This window comes from Rhea pennata, chromosome 2 (assembly GCF_028389875.1).
Source record: "Rhea pennata isolate bPtePen1 chromosome 2, bPtePen1.pri, whole genome shotgun sequence".
NCBI classification, from domain to species: Eukaryota; Metazoa; Chordata; class Aves; order Rheiformes; family Rheidae; genus Rhea; species Rhea pennata.
This window is the reverse complement of record NC_084664.1, coordinates 71,301,228-71,316,472: the sequence shown is the minus strand read 5'-3', so window position 1 is coordinate 71,316,472 and position 15,245 is coordinate 71,301,228. Positions and strand designations below refer to the sequence as shown.

Below are 15,245 nucleotides of genomic sequence, written 5' to 3'. Positions count from 1 at the left end.
GTAAAGGATTTAAGTTATGCAGACCATGGAACTTCATATGTTCGGCTACTGCCTTGGTCATTATGTTTTGAACTCCATCACACATTTGTCCCAGCCTTCTGATGGCATCTGGCACAAATTAATTTCTGCTATTTATAGCTTTTTGGTATTGTTAGAGATGCATCAATTTACTAAATCATCATTTTTATGCTAAACTTTTTACCTTTTCATGAGAAATATATAAATCACAGGTACCATGTTACAAGTCTCTTAGATGAGCTGCTCAGCAGTGCCAAAATTTTTCTCTCAGGACTCTACTCTGGGCATACTTAACCCATTTTACATTTAAATTCTGAGCTTATGACCCTATTTGTTACACTGATTTGGGGAAATGATAACCTTGAACTAGACGATCAGTTTCAAAAGACTATATTTTACCCAACAGCTCCACATTAACTTTTTCTCCTTTTTCACTCAAAGCTTTTGTGTACTGCTTAACTTTGCTGAATGGAGCTGCTAGCTCTATTTTAATAACTTCCAGAGATTGATTAATATTAATCTGAAATCTCACAGGAGGCAAAAGTTTTCCTTACATAAGCCTCACTTCTTATTGCAGACTTGGACTGCAAACCTGGCAGAGGTAGCCAGGTAGTCATCGAAAGTTGCACTTCTGTATGCACTTCTGAAAATTGACTTTCCTTTCACATAAAAATGATCCATTTGTGGTGTTCTGAGACTAATTTCATTTTCCTAGTCTCCAGCACCAGTTTTGCAAGGCCCACCCATAAATTTCTTTTGCACTCAGTATAATGTACACTTAATGGGTAAAAATAAAATTGTCTCCTGTCACAGATGGAAAATTCTTTGAGAAATAGATGCATGCATAAATATTTGTCTCTATTAAATGATAAAATCTTCACAGCAGTAATCTGTATGTTAAAATGGTTACTTCTTTGGCAGGTGATACAATGTGCCTAATACACTAGATGGTTTTGTTGCCCTTCGGAGGGACAGCAAGCTGGAGAAATAGGCAGAGATGAACCTCATGTGGTTCAGTAAGGGCAAGTGCAGGGTCCTACACCTAGAGAAAAATAACCCCATACACTAGCACAGGCTGGGGGATGACCTACTGGAAAGCGGCCCTGAAGAGAAAGACCTGGGAGTCCTGGTGGACAAGTTGAACTTGAACCAGCAATGCAAATGCAGCCAACAGCCTGGGTTGCATTAGGAAGAACATTGCTAGTAGGTCATGAAAGGTGATCCTTCCCCTCTACTCAGCCATGATAAGGCCACATGTAATATGCTGTGTCCAATTCTGGCTCCCCAGTACAAGATAGACATGGATTTACTGGAATAAATCCAGTGAAGAGCCACAAAGATAGTCAAGGAGTTGGAGCTTCTTCCATAGGAGGAGAGGCCAAGAGAGCTGGGCCTGTTTAGCCTAGAGAAAAGAAGAATGAGGGGGAAATCTTATCAGTGTTTAAATAAGATCTGAAGGGAGGGTATAAAGAGAACAGAGTCGGACTCTTCTCAGTGATGCCCAGTGACAGAATGAAAGGCAACGGGCACAACCTGAAATTTCACAAGAAATTCCACTTGAACATAAGGTAACACTTCTTCACTATGAGGGCGGTCGAATGGGTTATCCACAGAGTTTGTGGAGTATCTATCCTTGGAGATATTCAGAGTCTGACTGGACAGCATCTTGTGCAACCTGCTATAACCAGTGCTGCTTGGGCAGGGGGGGTAAATTAGATGATCTCCAGAGGTTCTTTCCAAACTTAACTGTTCTGTGATTCAGTGATCTGTGTTAACAGCATGATAGTTACTGTCTGTTTAAATGTATTGTCTAAGTATTGTCTAAATGTAAACATCAAACAAAAAACTAGAGAGAAGAGATACAAGCACTACAACATAAATGTGGGTACAACGTGCACATTAGATGCCCTATAGTCCATAGAAAATACTGAGGACTTTATAGACTTTACATGATGTGAATGAGATTCTTCTTGCAGCATCTCCATGTTGTACCAAATGTGGAGATGTACCTTGCTGGTGATCTAGCCACAGCTTTACAGCAACAGACTAAAACCTGAGAGTTTGGCCAAACAACGAAGAGACAGAAGCAATTGCTCTGTAAATATTTCTGTATGTAAGCAGTTATTAGTACTAGATTATATGTGAGAAGCACGTAATAGATGAGGAAGAATACATAAAGGGGAGTGTAAATCAATGGCCTATTGATTAAGGAACTGGAAGAGAGAAAGTTTTCTGTATTTTAGCCAGTGATTGTTTGATGTGACATACAAAGCCTATCCTTTTCAACTTTTATAGATTCTCGGATAGGCTCCTTCACAGATGAAGACAACATTCAGATCATGTCTGCAATTGTAATTGCAGTGCAGTTAACATACTTGAGATAGGTTAAAACTAGCTAGACTGGACACCAGAAATTAGCCATGATGAGAATGAAGCTCCGTAGAACCAGATAAAGCAGCAAACTTCCTTAGCAGATTGAGCTGAATGCAAGACAGTTTTGGTTTTGGAACTCCAAAGAGTATGAAAAATATACATTAAGTGTTTAATACCAGTGAAATATATTATCAGTGCCTGGTCCTTTACAAATAGAAAAGGGTAGTTCATAAAGCACATGCCAAGCCTTACTGAAGTCCAGAAATTCTACACAGACATTTGGTATCTTAAAATAGCTGCAACTATGGAGCAGCTATGAGGAAAATAAACCACATTTTTATTGACAGAAAGGATATCCTATCATTAGCAATAAAATGACTGTAGCAGTGCTGAGGGTGAAGATATGAATAGTCTTTGCACTCTTCTGTACTCCTTGACCAACAAGCAAACAATAACTGTTCTTTTTTCAGTTCCCCAAGCACAAGGATGATTAGTGACAGTTGTCTCCAGACATTTAAGGAGCACACAGGCAGCAGTATGGCTCTCCGTTCTGTTGCATAGGCCAGTATAGCTAAGGATGGGACTGCAAGCTCCATTTTTCTCTATGCCATTCCCTCAACAAAGGAACAGGAGGAAGTGGAACTTCTTGCTTTACACACTATTCAGAATACATTGTTGCCTTATATCTTTAGTGCATGGATTATTTTTAACTTAATCTTTCCATACTCATGATAGAGAAATCATATTGAAAACACTGTGCTCAGATGAAAACAGGCAAAAAACAAACAGGAAAAATATACTTCTTTTGTGAGATAGCGTTTGTCAATACTGTGGCAGGAGAGGAGTGATTTTAGCATTTGTATTTGCAGCTGTTCTTTAGCACTGCGATGACTGTCATTGTGGGGAAAAATAACTAAATAGAAACAGAAAATTGGCCAAGAAATATGTCACTGTGGATTATGCCTAACAGAATTATTAACTACTAATGCTTATCTCAAAAAAAATTGTCACAGAATAGATTACCTACCTTCTGCTAACAAAGAACTGAACTAAACTTAAAGGCGGGCTTAAATGTTTTTATGACTTATTATACAATTAGAGCTTACTTTAAGTAACTCCTAATAAATTGACATGCTGTCACTTAACTAATTGGAACATGTTTCACAAAGGTAATAAAACAAAGATTTGACTGTATATCAGGTAGTTAACTATTCTTATTTCATAACAACAAAAATAATCCTGCAACTAGCATCCATTGAGCAAGATTAATTTACCAAAATGCACAAGAATACTGTCATTGCTGATATGACTGATATCCAGTCACACTGAGAACTTCCAAATAAGACTAACCTTTGTTTCAGTTCCTTCCACTACATGTCCTATATTCCATTTACATTACATTTTTATATGTATACTTATTCTCATCTGAAGAAGCAAGTTTATGCTGAGAGATGTTTAAGGATGAGATAAAACATAAGGAAACACATAACTTCCTTCATATCTTGCAAAGTATAAGAAATGGGAGAGATGGATTTCCTTTATTCTTCCTCCTTGCAGACAACAGTGGCTATCTTGTGAAAATACTAAGACTCTATCCAAAGCTTGTAGCACCTTCAGCTATGTTAATCTTACTGAAATAGTACAAATAACCTTAGTGGTGATAAGTCAATATAAAAGTGCTTACACCACCATAATCATCAGTATAATTTATGCCCATAATAATAAGGACACACTAAAATAAGGCAATTTCCTATAGAATTACACAAAGATAGAAATCAATATATGAAGGAATTAATGAATCCTACATGTCTCGTTGATTATAACAATACAAAACCTGTGCCTAATACACCAGGAGAAAGATGAACTCTTTCCTAACATTATTGGGATGTACAAACTGCATGGTTATAAAAGAAAATAAAGGACCTTGGCCTTCTAAATAGCCTACCATAGACTGTTACTTGAACATTATGTCACTGTAGCTCTTTATAAAGTTTAAAGTAATTCCATGTCTACAAAGACAAATTACAGAATCACAGAATCACACACTGGTTAAGGTTGGAAGGGACCTCTGGAGATTGTCTAGTCCAACCACCCTGCTCAAGAAGGGTCACCTAGAGCATGCTGCACAGGATCCTGTTCAAGCAGGTTTTGAATATCTCCAGAGAAGGAGGTTCCACAGCCTCTCTGGGCAACCTGCTCCAGGGCTCTGGCCCCCTCACAATAAAGAAGTTTTTCTTCATATTCAGGAAGAACTTCCTGTGTTCCAGTTTGTGCCCATTGCCTCTTGTCCTGTCTCTTAGCACTACTGAAAAGACTCTGGCCTCATCCCCTTGATACTCTCTTTTGAGATATTTGTAGACATTGATAAGATCCCCTCTCAGTCTTCTCTTCTCCAGGCTAAACAGGCCCAGCTCTCACAGATGTTCCTCATAGGAGAGATGTTCCAGTCCTCTGATCATCTTCGTAGCTCTATGCTGCACTCTGTCCAGTAGTTCCATGTCTGTCTTGTACTGGGGAGCCCAGCACTCCAGCTGTGGCCTCACCAGGGCTGAGTAGAGGGGAAGGATTGACCGGCTGATGACACTCTTCCTAGTGCAGCCCAGGACACCACTGGAATTCTTGGCTACAAGGGCACATTGCTGGCCCATGATCAACTTGTTGTCTGTCAGAACTCCCAGGATCCTTCTCTGCAGAGCTGCCTCTGAGCAGGTCAATGGTCAACCTGTATTGGTGCATGGGATTATTCCTCCCTAGGTGCAGGACCCTGTCATGGATGTGATATACGAGGTATGCCTTTAACAAGCTGTTTTCAATGCTGGGACGTGGTAGGAGATGACAAGCCTTGTGTAGCCAAGATGGTGCTGTTTCCTGCATTAACTTTCCCATTCTGACTAAAGATTAAGGGCACATGCACACAGAAAGGTCATACCACCATCATGGCAATGGAGAGGACAAGTCAACCACCAGGACACTTCACACCCCCCAGACCATTTTGAGAACTTTACAAACTTTCTCAAACGTTCTTTTCTCTTCTTCAACCTTCTCTAACTCACTGATAACATGCAGTAGAGAAAGGTCAGTTTTGCTTGTTTAGTATAACATACAGTATAAAATAGTTAGGATTGCACTCCTGACTGAATAGTCATTCCTCCTGTGTAGTTAACAAACAGGTCAAACTGGATTTATCAGTCGCTCCGTGTTGACTTCACCTTAATTTATGTGCAGGGTATCACGAAATGTAGTGTAGTCCATTCTGAGACCCAGTGTTGGAGATTCGGATTGTGAGACACGTGTCTTTGTTGAAGTTCATGAGACTTCTCTCTGCCCAACTCTCCAGCCTGTCCAGGTCTCTCTGAATGGCAGAACAGCCCTCAGGTATATCAGTCACTCCTCTCAGCTTGATATCATCAGCAAACATGCTGAGGACGCACTCTCACCCTTCATCCAGGTCATTGATGAATAATTTGAGCAGGATGGGACCCCGGGGAACTCCACTAGCCACAGGCCTCCAACTAGACTCTGTGCCACTGATGACAACTCTCTGAGCTCTGCCTTTCAGCCACTTCTCAGTCCACCTCATTGTCCACTCCTCTAGCCCACACTTCCTGAGCTTACCTAGCTTACTGTCTGTTATAGCAGACAGTGTCAAAAGCTTTGCTGAAGGCTGAAGGCATATTTTCTCCCTTGACAACATCCACTGCTCTCCCCTCATCTACCCAGCCAGTCATACCATCATAGAAGGCTATCAGATTGGCTAAGCAGGATTTCCCCTTGGTGAATCCATGCTGACTACTCCTGATCACCTTCTTTTCTTCCATATGCTTGGAGATGGCATCCAGAAGGAGCTATTCCATCACCTTTCCAGGGATGGAGGTGAGGCTGACTGGCCTATAGTTGCCTGGGTCCTCCTTCTTGCCCTTTTGGAAGGCTGGAGTGACATAGACTTTCTTCCAGTCCTCAGGCTCCTCTCCAGTTCTCCATGAGCTTTCCAAGATGATGGAGAGCAGCCTAGCAACAACATCCGCCAGTTCCCTCGGCACTTGTGGGTGCATCCCATCCGGGCTCATGGATTTGTGGGTCTCAGGTTTGCCTAAATGATCTCTAACTTGACCCTCCTCAACCAAGGAAAAGCCTTCCTTTCTCTGGGATCCTTGAGGGCTGCCCTTAGCAAAGAAATCATTTAGTAACTCTGCCTTCTCTGTATCCTTCATCACCAGGGCCACAATCCTATTCAGCAATGGGCTCACATTTTCCCCACTCTTCCTCTTGCTACCATGCATTTGAAGAAGCCCTTCTTACTGTTCTTGACATCCCTTGCCAGACTCAATTCCAAATGGGCCTTAGCCTTCCTCGCCACTTCTCTGCATACTCTGACAATGTTCCTGTATTCCTCCCACGTAGCCTGTCCCCTCTTCCACATTCTGTGGACTCTCTTCTTCTGTTTGAGTTTTGCCAGGAGCTCCTTGTTCATCCATGCAGATCTCCTACCTCCTTTGCTGGACTTCTTTCTCATGGGGATGCACCACTCTTGAGGTTGGAGGAAGTGATGCCTGAATACTAGCCAGCTCTAATGGGCACACCCCCCCCTTCCTTCTAGGGATTCCTCCAAGTAGGTCTCTGTAGAGGCCAAAGTTTGCTCTCCTGAAGTCCAGGGTTGCAATAAGTCCTGCTTATTGGCTTGCTTCCTCCATGCAGGATCCTGAACTCCACTATCTCGTGGTCGTTGCAGCCAAGGCTGCCTCCATACTTCACATCACTAACCAGTACATCTTTGTGCAGCAGGACACCCTTCCTCACAGGCTCCTCCACCACCTGTGCCAAAAAGTTATCATCAATGCTCTGCAGAAAGTCAGTAGTTATCAGGGTGTTTGAAGTCCCCCATGAAAAACAGAGCATGTGATTGTGAGGCTCCTTCCATATGTCTGTAGAAGGCCTCATCAGCTTCCTATTCCTGATCAGGTGGCCAGTAGTAGACAGAGCAACAGTGTCTCCCATGTAGCCTGCCCTTTAATCCTTACCCATAAACTCTCGACTCACTCTTCATCTGCTCCAGGCACAGCTTGATATATTCAGTTGCTCTCTCACATAAAGAGTAACTCCACCACCTCCTGGCCTGTCTTTCCTAAAAAGCATGTAGCCATCCATGACAGCATGCCAGTCATGTGAGCTATCCCACCATATCTCTGTAATTGCAAGGAGATCTTGGCCCTGTGACTGCACACAGACCTCTAATTCTTCCCGTTAATTCCCCATGCTGCATGCATTAGTGTACAGGCATTTCAGAGAGGCAGTCATGCATGCAGGTTTCTCAGGAGGGCTCCAAGAGGATCCTCCATACTCATGTCACACATGCGCTTGCCCATCTGCATGCACCTGCTGGAGATAGCCCAACTTAAGCTGCATTTTGCTGACTACTCTTTCTCTGTAACTATGTCCTTCCCCCATCTTTCCTAATTTAAAGCCCTCCTTACCAGGCTGGCCAACCAGTTGGCGAAGACATGTATGCCCTTCTTAGTGAGGTGGATCCGATCTCTCCCCATCAGTTGTCAATCTTCTAACAGGGTCCTGTGGTCACAGAAATCAAAACCTGGTTGCCAACACCTGTGGCACAGCCAGTTGTTAACTTGGAAAATCCTTCTACTCCTTCTCCCATCCTTCCCTCTCACTGGCAGAATTGAGGAGAAGATCACCTGGACTCCCAGACCACCATCCCCAGAGCTCTGAAATCCTGTTTAATGGTTTCCAATTTGCCCTTGGTATCATTAGTGCCCACATGGAAGAGCAGAAGAGCATAATAGTCTAATGTGTGGAAAAGCCTTGGCAGTCTTTCCATGACATCTCATATTCGAGCCCCCAGCAGGCAGCCAATCTCTTTAGACAAGAGGTCAGGTCTGTAGATGGGTGCCTCTGTCCCCCGTAGCATGGAGTCATCCACAACTCGCTGCTTCTTCTGGGTGTTCCCACAAGGCACAGTGTCTGTCAGCCCTGTTGCTTCCCTTGAAGCCATGCAGCTCCTTCTTGAAATACTCCTCCAAATAATTTCGGTATAACTCCTCCTGCTTCTCCACTCAGGAAATTATCACTGTATCCTCTAAATGTCCTCCTCTGGCACCAGTTTAACATTTCCTTCTCCCACTCTGTTGTCTGCCCCTCTTAACAGTTTAATGGGAGTAATCAGATACTTAGCACATCAGAAAATCTTGCCATATATTCAGTGGCAGCCTATCTCAGGATCCAATGTTATTAAACCTTGGCTCATTGCATAAACATTTAGCACTTGCACATTGTGCTTCATCCATGTATCTCAGCCCCAAAAGACTTCTGGTAGTTATGGGAAATATTAGCCATTAGTTCTCAGAAGAGAATGCTCAAGCGATAGCCAACAAGTGAAGCTGATTATGAACAGACACATGTAAATATTTAAAAATACTTAGGAAGAGAATATGAAACTTAGAGTTGGGAAAAATGTTCATTTTAATTTTTGATCAATCTCCTAGATATAAAGTAAAAATTGTGGCACTGCACAAAAATCACAAAGTAGTCACACTTCTACAGACACATCTAATCTATCTGAAAGTTCATCATTCATAAGATGACATTCCTCTGACAGGTTCAGTCCAGAGGCAAAGTGAAGGATACATAAATATACTATGATGTCCTGAGGCTTTCCTTTCTCCAGTTTGGCTGCTGGTCACATTCTTCTGTAAAGAATGAATGTTTTTCTCGGGTCTGTCAGTCACTTAGTTATCATGTGCCATTGACAGATCTTAACTTTTCTTCCTTTTCTCCTCTCTTACCTTTGGAAGAAGCTCAGGAAGAACTAATGTTCCACACTGAGCAATGGTAATCCTGTGACTAAGGGTATTTGGAGAACATGTTAATGAAAAGAGGAAGGGTCAATTGCAAGCAGTGAAAAAATTCGTTGGATGTTTGCAAACTGATGGAGTCTGAGAACACACCCCCTACTTCAGTAAGTCATATGAAGGCTGCCTGCATAGTCTCTTTTTACCTATCTTATCTTTGTATCCCTCATTTTGAAAGTTGTTTAACAAAATAACTGTGATCTCCTATGAAAGCTGGAAATGCTGTTTTAAATGCCTTTACACTACTGAGTTAAACCAAGCATTACTACAGAATAAATACAAAAATATTTCTGCTTGTATATCCTGCAGAAACTTGCAGTAAATTAATATAATATTAAATTATGTGTCCTTGTCTTACAGGACAAGAAAACTTTTCAGTTATCCTTATCAGATATCAGCAAAAGCAAATTCATGTCATAAGATTCTAGCTTTAAACAATCACAAGGGAAGCTTATAAGTAATGAACGAGGAAAGCCTTCCTCATGAATTTCTACCAACTTACAGGCAAGAATTTCTTTGTTTAAAGACAGAGGTGCTGAGATTAAGAGTCACAGTTCAAATAAGGAGTAAAATGTCAGGTCAGATAGAATTACTTTTGAACAGTAGCTGTCAGAAAAGAAAGAATCAGAGAGGAAAATATATATTACCTTTGCAAGGATGTAAATTATCACAGTATTCTACATTTGTAATTAGGAAATAACAACTGGTATGAGAACAAAGGATATGGAACTTACATTTACTCTTCTAAATATTATTTCCTATTTCTTAGGACATTTAATAGAGTCCTTGATAGTTTAAAATGAAAGTGTATGTGGGACCACACTTTTTGGTTTTAATATTTGTATAATAAAATCTTAATTAAAAATCATAATCAAACTGTATAACCCCTGAAACATAAAACGACTTCATAATCTCGCTAAGGATTTTTCTATTCTCTTCTATGATTTAAACTTTCATAGAATGACAAATTTGGTCATTTTAAAAGTTTATATCATAAAATGTAAATACAGTATTTTAGAGTTTAACCATCAAAATGGTTTAATAGTGTGCTGTTCCTGACTAATAGAATTTACAGTGAGAAATGACATAGTATGCACAAAACTATGGGCAACAAGTCTTAACTTCAGAAGAAGGGACTTCCTTTATTATTAAATTATAACAAAACTTTATTAATTGTTGTGTGCCTTTTAGGACCTTTACTAATATACTTTAGTCCATTTTCTACAGTGCATGTACTCTGAGTTCAAACTATTTATAGTTCTCACCAAGAGACCTCCCAGGAGGCTCCAGGGTTTGAAGGCCCATCTAGACAGTGGCAGGGTTGAATGCAGATGCCACTGCACTGAAGAGAAGTCCTAGATAACATCCACCCAGGACTCAGTAGCAGATCCATCCTGAGTGTCTCCATACAAGAGACAGCTGAAGCCTGGACAGCTGAAGCCCAGAAGGTAGAGATGCCAGAGAATGAGGTTATGGTTACATCCTGTTGTCTCTTGAGCTTAATTTCAGAATGCTAAAACATCAGACACTCTGAGGCACAATTTAAGATATGCTGTAATAGGATAAGAGATAAGAGACTGCAAATCATAGGAAGTCATCATATCCATTTTGACAATCTACAGGGTTTCCAAAGAATTCCAAGATGTTTCCAGTGTTTCCAGACCTCTTATCCAAAGGAAATAAATGCGGTTTTTATCTCTCTGGTGCCTTGAGTGTGAATATGCATAGCACGCACTACCAGGAGAACATGGCAAAGGTAGTGAAATACTGTCAAACAACCAGAGAATATAGTTTTAGTTATTCCAAAAATTGTCCATGAATTTGCGTTAATTTCACCAAGCAGTGTTATAGATCTAGGGGAGAAAAGATTGGGAATAGAACTGCTGCCAGTCCATTTTCACTGGCCAGGTTAAAGTTTATCTGTAACCCAACAATGCAAAATACCCAAGAGAATGGCCAACTTCCCAAATAGCTCATCCGTATCTCCTGGCTCAGCATATAAGCTTTCCATACAAAACTGACAGAAAAAGTGACCAATCATCACCACAGATAGCCTGATACGAAAGACAGCTCGATAAGAAGGACAGCCCCTTGGGGACTGGGAACACCTTGACTCCAGCCATCTGTACACTGTGGTTCAAACAGGCAGAAGATCAGGGTGACCTTTTTCTCCTCCTGTACATTTCGAACTCTAACATTCATTTGTTTTTCTCACAGATATCCCAAAAGAAGTATTTCATTATGCTTATCTAAACACAAAACTCATCAAACTAAAATTTTAAATACAATTTCATCTGGAGTCACTGTTTCTTTGTTCAGTTGGGAAGACTAATAAAAATAATCAGTTACGTAGTAAACCTTGGATGGTTCTCTTTTCCCAGAAATGCTTTTCTTGTCAGTCTAACGATGCACAGCATAATCGCAGACAGTAGCCCCTAGTAGGTGGACAGAATTAGCTGACTTGCACAATCCAGCCAAATCTCTGTCATCATCTTTTTGGGGACTGTTCAGACAAACAGAACAAGTAGCATGCTGTAGTCCTCCTTTTGAGGGCTTGGTAGGCCCAGTGGATTTATAGTATGGCCATCCATACATGCATAATATGACCAAAGAAGAAATGACTCCTACCACAGAACAAGTATACACTTAGCTGGAGGATAGGAGCAGACAAGCATGCCAGCTGTTGCACACATGACAAGAAGTGCCCAAGTGCCTCGTAAAATGTTCATTTTCCCTTTGTTTAGCAAAGAATGCCAACTTTCTAGTAACCTCTCACACAGAGCAGAGATAGTACAGAGGCTCTGCTATCCTGAGTCGTGCGTTTGGATGGATGTCTATGATTATGCAGTTAGGAATTCCCTCACCATTTATCACTGTTGTACTTCCAATCTTATGAGAGGAGAGGGCTTAGCAGACGCAGACAAGCCATGTGGTTCACTCGAGCTGAGATGAGAAAAATGGACTCTCTGATTTCCTTCTTATACTTTGCATTTTTTTAAAAAATTAAAAGCACATTATTTAGAGGTTAGAGTTGCACAATTACCATGCCTGAGATGGAAAGAGAGCACCAGCTATTGTACATAATATGATTTTTGGATCAGACCTATGCACTATGCCCTTGAATATCCACCCTGACCAGGTGGCCTATGAAAACACCATTTAATTTCTTTTGTAGCACATACAGAGCTTTGAATGTTGACTTCATCAACTGAGATCAAACTCAAAGGCAGAATTTCTACTGTTTATGTCAAAATAAGATAGATGGAGCAGCCCTGAAAATATTTGTACTGAGTTGTGAACTCTGTGCTCTTTTCTGTCTTTAAATCTTGCTTAACCAATCTGATAGCCTTCTGTGATGGAATGACTGGCTGGGTAGATGAGGGAAGAGTAGCTGACATTGTCTACCTTGACTTCAGCAATGTCTTTGGCACTGCCTCCTGTAACATCCTCCTAGACAAGCTCAGGAAGTGTGGGTTAGATAAGTGGACCATGAGGTGGATTGAGAAGTGGCTGAAAGGCAGAGCTCAGAGAGTTGTGGTGCAGAGTCCAGTTGAAGGCCCTGTGGCTAGTGGAGTTCCCCAGGGCTCAGGACTGGGTCCCATCCTGTTCAATTTTTTCATCAGTGACCTGGATGAAGGGACAGAGTGCCTCCTCAGCAAGTTTGCTGATGATACCAAGCTGGGAGGAGTGGCTGATACACCTGAGGGCTGTTCTGCCATTCAGAGAGACCTGGACAGGCTGGAGAGTTGGGCAGAGAGGAACCTCATGAGTTTCAACACGAGCAAGTGCAGAGTCCTGCACATAGGGAAAAATAACCCTAGGCACCAGTACAAGCTGGGGTCTGACCTCTGGAAAGCAACCCTACAGAGAAGGACTGGGGAGTGCTGGTGGACAATAAGTTGATCATGAGCCATCAATGTGCCCTTGTGTCCAGGAAGGTCAATGGTGTCCTGGGGTGCATTAGGAAGAATGTTGTCAGCAGGTGGAGGGAGGTGATCCTGCCCCTCTCCTCAGCCCTGGTGAGGCCTCATCTGGAGGACTGCATCCAGTTCTGGGCTGCCTAATGCAAGAGAGTCATGCAGCTACTGGAGAGAGTGCAACGAAGGGTTACAAAGACGATCAGAGGACTGGAGCATCTTTCCTCTGAGGAATGGCTGCGAGAGCTGGGCCTCTTTAGCTTGGAGAAGAGAAGACTGAGGGGGTGTGCGGGTACCTGAAGGGAGGGTGTCAAGGGGAGGGGGCCAGACTCTTTTCAGTGGTGCCATGTGAGAGGAGAAGAGGCAATGGGCACAAACTGAAACACAGGAAGTTCTGCCTGAATATGAGGAATTTCTTTATCGTGAGCGCGACAGAGCACTGGATCAGGTTGCCCAGAGAGATTGTGGAGTCTCCTTCTCTGGAGACATTCAAAGCCAGCCTGGGTGCAACCCTGTCTGACATGCTCTAGGTGACCCTTCTTGAGCAGGGGGGTTGTACTAGGTGATCTCCAGAGGTCCCTTCAAACCTTACTGATTCTATGATTCTATGAATTTGCATGCTAATTGCCAGCTTTTTTTTTCCCATACCAGAAAGCCAATCTGGACTCAGTCAGGTTGGTTTATTCCAGATATTCAGAAAGAGTAGAGGAAATACTTCAGAAGAAGTTTAGAGCATCAAAAAGTCCACACTTGTAATAACGTACCTCTGCAAGTGACTCCTAGTTGAGATCTAGGGAAGAATATAAAGGTACACAGGTAACAATATTCCTCTAGAACACTTTTTTCAGCTACAGTATTTAAATGAACCAGAGAGCCATTAAAAGCCACAAACATTGACCATCTCAGCTTCTAGCTCATCCACAACAATCAGCCTCCTACCTGACCCTGGTCTTACAGAGAAATGGGATTACCGATTCTATTTACCCACCCTTAGGGAAGAATGGGCTTTTTGAGAGCTGCTACACTGCATCACTGCTGCATTTAAGAACAGTACACTGAGAAGTGAGAGAACAAGAAAGGATACATAATCTCAGGACACCAGTCAAAACCAAGAGGTGCATGATTCATAGGGTGACAAAAATGTATTCATGAGTGCTACTTTGAATGCTTTTACAAGCAGAATTGGCTGCTAGGAAATTCTCTCCTGTGTTTCTTGCCTGCCTTTTAGATCCCAGAAGAACTGAGAAGTTTGAAGTACCCACCAGAAGGATGAAAGCTGTGAGAATATAGAAGATATATAAGAAACCTACAGCTTAGGGGAACAGAGGCACTAGTCTGAGGGTTGAAGGTAGTGAGGCCATGGACCCTTACATGCCCTAAGGTACTGGAAGAAATGACATCTTCATGCAAGATATCAGTAGCTAGAAAAAAATGACAAAGCTCTATTCAGTTCCCATAGACTTAAGAGAGAGATCTAGAAGCTGGATCTACTCATAGGAGACTAGTGATCTATTAAAGTGGTATTGAGTCTGAAGAAAAACAAAGAAAGAAACTTAATAGCTTTTGAAATATTTTTCCTGTGTACAGCCCAGCCCGGCATGTTGTAACAAGGCTATTTCTCATATAATGAATTTCCATATGACTTTTTTTTATGTCAGCATGTGCAAATTGGATGTAAAGATGAGGCCAAAACAGTTTTAAAGAATTAGTGGAGTAAAATCAGAATGTAATCCTTCATGATATGCAATTTTCATGTTGTTAAAGCTATTTGGCTTCCTCAAATTACTATTACTACTATATTTTAGTAGGATGATTCTTATTTTTGAACTTTAAGACTTATCACTGTTACTATTCTTTCTTTTGTTATTGTTGTTGTAACTGTGGAAAGAAAAAATAATTTTTGCAAAGGAGAGATCACTCAGAAAATGATTTTGGTTTTTTTTTTTGAATTCTTTTTAACGTATAAATTAATTTGTGTTCCAGAGGAATGAAGTACGCTGCAACTGGAACTTGCTAAAAGTCAAAGTTTCAGAGAAAATAACTCATTTTCCCTGCCATTTCAATGAACTTTCAC

General features: G+C 41.5%; 1 protein-coding gene across 1 annotated transcript in view; it reads right to left on the bottom strand.

Annotated features, from left to right (window-relative positions):
* GABBR2 (gamma-aminobutyric acid type B receptor subunit 2) overlaps positions 1–15,245 on the bottom strand; it is a 431,294-nt gene that overhangs the window by 140,526 nt on the left and 275,523 nt on the right. The gene's annotated exons all lie outside the window — the stretch shown is intronic.